Source organism: Carex rostrata, chromosome 33, assembly GCF_964058835.1.
Source record: "Carex rostrata chromosome 33, lpCarRost1.2, whole genome shotgun sequence".
Classification (NCBI taxonomy): Eukaryota; Viridiplantae; Streptophyta; class Magnoliopsida; order Poales; family Cyperaceae; genus Carex; species Carex rostrata.
In genome coordinates, this window is record NC_135950.1 from 673,544 (window position 1) to 681,366 (window position 7,823).

At 34.9% G+C, this 7,823-nt stretch overlaps 1 long non-coding RNA gene across 1 annotated transcript; it reads right to left on the reverse strand.

Moving 5' to 3' along the window:
* Positions 1-1,169: 1,169 nt before the first annotated feature.
* LOC144548653 (uncharacterized) lies at positions 1,170-3,608 on the reverse strand. The gene is made up of 4 exons (XR_013509409.1): positions 3,298-3,608; positions 2,668-2,717; positions 1,650-2,099; positions 1,170-1,561 (listed from the first exon to the last, which is right to left on the reverse strand). It is a non-coding gene; the product is annotated as an uncharacterized LOC144548653 (long non-coding RNA).
* Between the last annotated feature and the right edge of the window lie 4,215 nt (positions 3,609-7,823).

Genomic DNA, 7,823 nt, shown 5'->3' on the forward strand with positions numbered 1-7,823 from the left:
AATCAAATTAGCACTTCAAAGTTGAAAATCAAATCAATTATTAAAACATTGAAAATGAAATTAAAACATTTGAAAATCAAATTAGTACATCTTAAAATTGCTTGCCAGGGCCCTGGGCGGATGCCAGGGCACTTGATAAAACTGTACTTCAAAGTTATATAAAAAAGGGGAAATTTTTTTTATGCCACTCCAAAACTTGGAAATTATCAAATTGCCACTCCAAAACTTAAAATATCAAATTGTCACCCCAAAACCATTAAAATTATGAAATTGCCCCAATTATACATCTAATATACATATTTGATTAGATTTATTCTGAAAAGTATTGTATTAAAAACGTATTTTGATATTTTCAATTTTACCCTTTATTTGAAGGGATAAAATTAGAAAAACAGACTCTCCAGTACCCTTCCCTTCTAGTCAAATTCGCCTCTCCTTTGCCTCTCTTCACCCTTCTCTTCACCTCTCTTTCACCCTTCCCTTCCAGTCGGAAAGCTAAACCTGAGAATCTCTTCACCTCTCTTTCACCCTTCCAGTCGGAAAACTTGTAAGAGCTGGAGAATCTCTTCTTCTTCGATCGGAAAGCTAAACCTGAGAATCTGATGACTTCGACATAGAGGAGCGAAATTGATGCAGCAGGGTGCTCCAGTAGTCGATCATTATGGTATTAACTATTAGAGTTACTGTTAGAGTTTGTTACTATTAGAATTTTCATTACTCAATGTTAGTCGTATTAGTCTTAATTGAATTTTATGGACCAAAGATGGTTAATTGAAATTTATGGTGCTCAAATTGAGAATTTGCTCAAAGCAATTGGCCATGTGCTTTTTTATGTCTTTCTCGCGTGACATGATCTTTGTTTGTCTTGCTAGATTTGTTTGGAGATTTGCTATGAACCAAGCACTACCTTTTGTGGACACAGGTAATCCAAAACTTAGAATTATTATCATTTATTAATTCTTCATTTATGAGCAGTAGATATTCTTCATTTAGTACTGAACAGTAGATATAATTCATGATTTACTGAGTAAAGAACTGCAATGTCAAGTATTCCACTTTTCATATCGTATATGTAGGGTGAACCAACATTGATTTATGTTTGCATGAATTAGCATAGGAATTTGTACTGATGTGGAGGCAATGCACTATATAGCAGAACAGGGGCAAAATCGGAAATATGCAATCTACTCGGGCTGCAACATTCTGGTACAGGTGTTTTTGGCAAATTGTATTGAAGACTGCCATCATAGCAGGCAGTAGAGAAGGTAGCAAGGTGCGTAAGATTGCATCAACAGTACAGAGGTAGCATACAAATACAACATGTAACAAGAAAGGCGCTACATGGCCCGCATGATATGGCAAATTGGTGAAGAAGAACTAGACAGACATTCAAAGAGACTCCACAGCAGTGGCCAATACAACAGGGGCTGGTACAAGTGCAAATAGGGATGGATGAACTAGAAACTGATTTTTTTACTTTTGCAAATGTTTAAGATTTCTTTGTTTTGCAGATATTTAGGGTTTCTAAGATTAGATGCGGTTTAATTACATGAATGTTATACTTGTGAACTATCTCAGTAATAATGAAAATTAACTACGGTTTTTCATGAAAAATAAAGTTTCTATTTTCCTATATTATGTTCAATTACTGTTTCAACTAGTCATTGACACCAAATGAACAAGTGAAAAAAGATACATAAAAAACTGAGATGTATGCGCATGGAACTCCAAATTGTAAAACAACACCAAATTGTACTCAAATGGATACCATAACAACTCCAATTTGTAAAACATGCTAATATGTCTAGTTTATATTTCACATCCAACACACAGTTTACAACACAGTAATAAATGAAGATCAATTACAAAACTAAATAACAACTAATACATGTGTCATTAATGGATGTACAAGATGAATACTTCAGAAATATAACCGAAAAAAATAGAACTTCTTTTTTTCATCTTTAACCTTTCACAGCATTCGTTGTGTAATCTAAATTAAAAAAAAAAAAAAAATAGCAATGATAGTTTTTTTCCAGCCTGTTATCTTCTTTTTTCCTGTCAGAATCAAGACCTATAATCTTCCTTGCTGCATCTACCTGGTAATTCAAAACACAATTTTAAAGTCAACAATTTGGACTAATTTTAAAAACTAAGTTAAATAAAATAAAAGAAAAAGAACATAACTTGAGACTATATTGTTGCTTTTAGGGACTTCTTGTCTTCGATGTTGAATCTATTTTACCATTTAATGGGAATAAGAGACGTAAAAATTAGAGGCATTTGAGCCCCCTCTTTATTATTTACTCGTTGTTTAAGAAGGCTAAATCCAGACATCACTTTTTCAACAATAATATTGAACTTAAATATATTGTGGTGTTGGTAGTGTACCAACATTTACTGCCGACTTCTGAATGAATACCATTTGTCAGCTCTCTTGATTTACAAAAGTTTCTTGCTAATTAGTAATTAGTTAGGAGCAAAATTCCACTGGTAACTTCAGAAATGAATTATTATATAAAAAAGAAAGATTATTATATATTTTTGAACTAGTGAATTTTTAATATGCTTATGACTGATTAGTAGATTGTTGTAAAGAACAATTCATTTTCTACTGCTCATAAATGAAGAATTAATAAATGATAATAATTCTGAGTTTTGGATTACCTGTGTCCACAAAAGGTAGTGCTTGGTTCATAGCAAATCTCCAAACAAATCTAGCAAGACAAACAAAGATCATGTCACGAGAAAGACATAAAATCAGAAACTAAAAAAGATTCTGAAATATGTGCTTACAGCACATGACAGCTCTTCTCGCAGCCAATCTATAATGGCAATTTACTTGGCAAAGATTTCTCAAAGGAATTCCTCTCTTGTACTTTCTTTTCTTCATTTGGAGCCTCTTTTTCAAGTTCTTTTCTCTTCTCTATTAATTAAGCATCAAAACTAGGGACTCAGTGACCACCATTATTAGAGACACGCGGGCATATATATATTTGTTTCTCCAACTACTACACCAGCAACTGTGCATGGTCATTTATTTCTTATTTGAAATATCTAACTTTGCATGGTCATTTATTTCTTCTGGTTCATTGCTTCAAAAATTATCAAAGCAAAATTGCCCACTAAGCACTAAGCACTAAGCACTAATCAGACTAATGAACCCTTGATCATCCCATTTATAATCCACAAGTACCTATGTGCCATTACGTTTCATCAGATTACCCAATTACTTCAGCCTCCTTACATTTGAGGTACAAAATAAAACATTTACCAATTAATAAACACAAGCAATACCTCCTTTCTAGAAATCCCTTAATTTCAACTTGAGCAATCTCGTGATGAGCTCATCGGTGAGCAAATCAATGACCGTTTGAGCCATCAGATCCTTCTCCTAGGGTATTAGAATTGGGATGCGATATCTGAGTCATCAGTGGCGTTAGAGAGTGAGACAGCAGGGTAGGTTTGTGCTCAGTGCTCGGGCTAAGAGAGAGAGGGGGGTTTTGGGCACAATGCTCGGTAGAGAGAGAGAGCGAAGAAAATGGTGGAGAGGGGCGACGCTTGCTCGGCTGCCCATACAGACGGGAGGAGGGGGTGAAAGAGAGGCGAAGGGGACGAAGGGGAGGATACTAGAGAGATCAAGTTTCTAATTTTATGTAAAATTGGAAATATCAAAATACGTTTTTAATATATACAATACTTTTGAGAATAAATTTAATCAAATATGTATATTAGATGTATAATTGGGGCAATTTCATAATTTGAATGATTTTGAGGTGGAAATTTGATAATTTTAAGTTTTGGAGTGGCAATTTTGTAATTTCCAAGTTTTGGGGGGCATAAAAAAAATTTCCCCTATAAAAAAAGGTTGTGTCAGGCAAAGGCAAAGGCCTGTTGGTTGTCACTGTGCGTCCGTCATCTTCATATCTCCTTTTTTGTTCAGATTAATTGTTCATACAATTTTGTCCGAACAAGATAGTAACGAACTGGGCTTTGTAATGAAAAAGAAAAAGAAAAAAAAAAGAACAGACTGAGCATGGACGAAAGCTCCTCAAGTTCAGTCTGGTTATGAACTAAACAATTATCATATAATGATATAAATTCTGATCCAGGCCGAAGCCGTAAGGGCAAAAAACATAAGCACGAAGCCGTAAGGGCCGGTGCATGTGCTTTTGTTCTGTGCTATCAGACACATGACAATGATGTTGTATATCGTGTCATTTTGGCGACTTGAATTTAATGGGTATGTCCCAAAAATGTTACAATAAAAATATCAATATCATGTGTCTGATAGCAATTAACAAAACCACACCTCTGCAGCCTGGTATGAGAAATCTCAACTTTTGCATGACGGACGTGTTCGGTGCCTATTCGGGGATAACACAGGGGCTAGTATTATTTGTGCTTTCAGATTTGTGCAAAATGTAGAATGGGACAGTATCTATGAGGGTATACCGACAAAACGTGTTTTTTCTACTAGTGATGGTAGTATCCGCGAAGGATACTATCGGTATACCCTCGCGGATACTACCGTCACTAGTAAAAAAAACACATTTTGAGATATACTGTCGTTATACTTTCTTTACAAATAAAAAAAAAAACATGCAAGTTGAGAATTTGAGATATCTCGGAGGATGTGAATTCGCCAGCTTGTATGACCCTTTATACTTGTGTCTTTGCATTATTAATTCAATTAGAATTAAAAGGCTTGGCCAACATCATAGACAAATTACGGGTTCTTTATACATCGTTTACTACTGACACAACATAAGGTGTAAATTTTTAATTGATGGACACTTTTGACCTTACTTAATTCTTTCCCATGTAGTTAATTCTTTCACAATCACTAATAGACCAAATTAGTATACTAAAGTTTTTATCTAGTAAAGCAAATAACTTATGTCCCCTAAAATTTCCAATCTAATTGCTACCACTACTACCACTCTGATTTGTTCTCATTGATCCTGGTGAAATTGATTAAGAAAAATTGTGCATTTTGATTAGATATAGAACAAGCTTATAGCTGCAGAGACAAACTTCTTTCAGTGCATTTTGATTAGATATGGAATTAATAAGTTTATGATTTTTCAAAGATTATCTTTTTCGACATACCAATAACGTATCAATATGCACATAAATTTTCAATTTTTGACTACCTGGCTTGATACTTAATGAATTCAAATTTTTTTTTTTTTTAATATGTAAATGAAGATCTTTATAAGGTGATCGGTTTGAACGGTTTATATTTTTCATTTGAAGCTGATCAGATGAATTTTGAATTGAAAGCATATATACAGAATTACCTTATTTTGTTTTGATCATTTTACCCTTCCTGATTGATTCTTTGAATAACATAGTAATTACTAATTTCTAGTCCAACATAATTTGTAAGCACGGGTATCAATGGCACTATTTTATTTGTTTACTCGACCCGTACCGTTAGAGTGGGAAAAATGGCACGGCGGAGCCGGCTCTGTTATGGAATGGCACGGCACGCGTGTTAGCTATAGATACGTATCCCGACTCCTGTGTCAAGTGTAATTAGGCACATAAGGCACGGCAGGGCATGTAGTCACGCGAGTCAAGTGTAATTAGGCACATAAGGCATGTGAGGTGCGTTTGATCGATCACAGCACGTTTAGGCACGGCATGACTCATGTGGCGTGACCATTCGCGTGCCGTGACCATTCCTTGATATTTTAGTCACAGTACGACACGGCACGTGAAAAATTAACTTGGTCAAAGCACGTACGGTACGAGATCAAAGTCACCGTTTCATTATGTTTTAACAAAGTACTATATATATATATACATATGTAAAGTAAATGCATATGTTTTAATATTTTATTGAATAAATAATAAAAAGAATTATTATATTAGCATTATCCGTTATTGATCCGTTACCGTTTCATTATCGGACAACTATAACGGGTAAGGATAAGGTACGCATAAAATAATTCGTAACATGTAAAATATTATTATGATTTGAGCATTTCATCAAATACCTTTAATGCATTCATCTATTCAATAAAATCATCTCAAAAATTCAAGTTTTTCAAGTACATGTTTTACAAATTCGAACTAAATGATTAAATGAGATTACTTACAGTATTTGATGCATGTTTTTTTGGTGGTTTCGCTTCAAACTTAGACTTATTTGAATGAAATTGAGCCACTGTGAAATAGTGTATTAATAATACCCTTAACGGGTTACCCGTGCCCTGCCCGCCCGTACCCGATGCCCGGGGTACCCGTGCCTGAGCCCGGGTATAGGTCGGGTACGCGGGTACGGGCAAAAAACGGACCGGACCGGTTTTTTTGGACAAATACCCGACTATACCCATACCCGACCATACCCGTACCCTTATACCCGACCCACTTTAATTCAAATTCAAACCCAAAATTTGATTTTCCCCCCACCCGGTTAAAAAAAAAAAAGAAAAAAGAAAAAAGAAAAAACAGAAAAAAAAAGAAAAAAAAAAGAAAAAAAAGAAAGAAAAAAAAGAAAGAAAAAAAAACAGAAAAAAAAACAGAAAAAAAGAAAAAGAAAAAGAAAAACAGAAAAAAAAACCGGACTGGACCGGACCCCCCGTACCCGGACTGCCCTGCCCGTCAAGGGTACAACGGGCACGGGTATAGGACGGGCAGGGTACGGTTTTTGAAAAATATACCCGAGATACTCGTGCCCGTATACCCTAGTACCCATCATACCCGTACCCGAGGCGTACCCGTACCCGTGCCCGGATATGCCCGGACTGCCCGTGCCCGCCCGACCGTTAATACACTACTGTGAAATACATCTCAATAAATATTATAATATTGAAAGAGAAAGCCAACTTCAGGAGAAATGAGAACTAATTTCTTGTTTCTTTCTCTCTCTTAGCGTGTGAAGAAATAGGAAGGAAATGGAAGATTTAGCAAAGATGTAAGATACGCGAAATCAGAAGAGCAAGCGAAGCGAAGATATATCAAATTTGATTTGAACCGGGGTTTTACACGGTTCGGTCCAGCGAAATTATAATAAGAACCGGTCGGTTTAATCGGTTTTTCCCGATTCAAACACTTAAGTGATAATATAAAAGAACCAAACCGGACAGGTGACCGGTTCCGGTTTTTTCTGGTCCAACCGACCAGTCCGGTCTGGTTATGATAAAAATGATATCTCTATCTCTATTTTATTATTAAGCACGTTGGGTGTCCGATCTGCCAACGGCTACGATTGAGAGATGAAACTTCGGATTTGATCTCAGCTCTCCAATTACATATTTTGTCTTTTTTTGATTAAATGCATCTGTTTTATGTGTAGAAGTCTAAATTTGGTTAAAAACATACCCACCACATATGCTGCCACACGATACGTTACAATTAAAATTGAATAAATTCTGAAATTTAGCGATATATTTATCCGTTTTTTTTTTCCATATTTCTCCTCTTGAATTGAGAAGACTCCACCTTCCATTTTCTTATTTATTGTTTCCTTCTTCGTTTCTATACGGATCACAATGGAAATCATTTTTTTTATTTCCTTATTTCTCTTTCTTTGTTTCTATACATATTGGTGTGGACAATTTAGAATATATTTCCGATATAGAATATATCAATGTGTGTGTGTTCTAAATTGAAAACAAAGAAGAATATAAATTGGAACGTGTGTGTGAATATATATTTTTCTTGTAATATGTGTGTGTGTATATATCCTATACATACACACGATAACACTTTTTATTTATGTTTTTTAATATCATATTATATATGTTGATATTGAATTGTTGTATGATATTTGATATTAGATTCAAATCGAGCTATTATTTGATATCATTGGT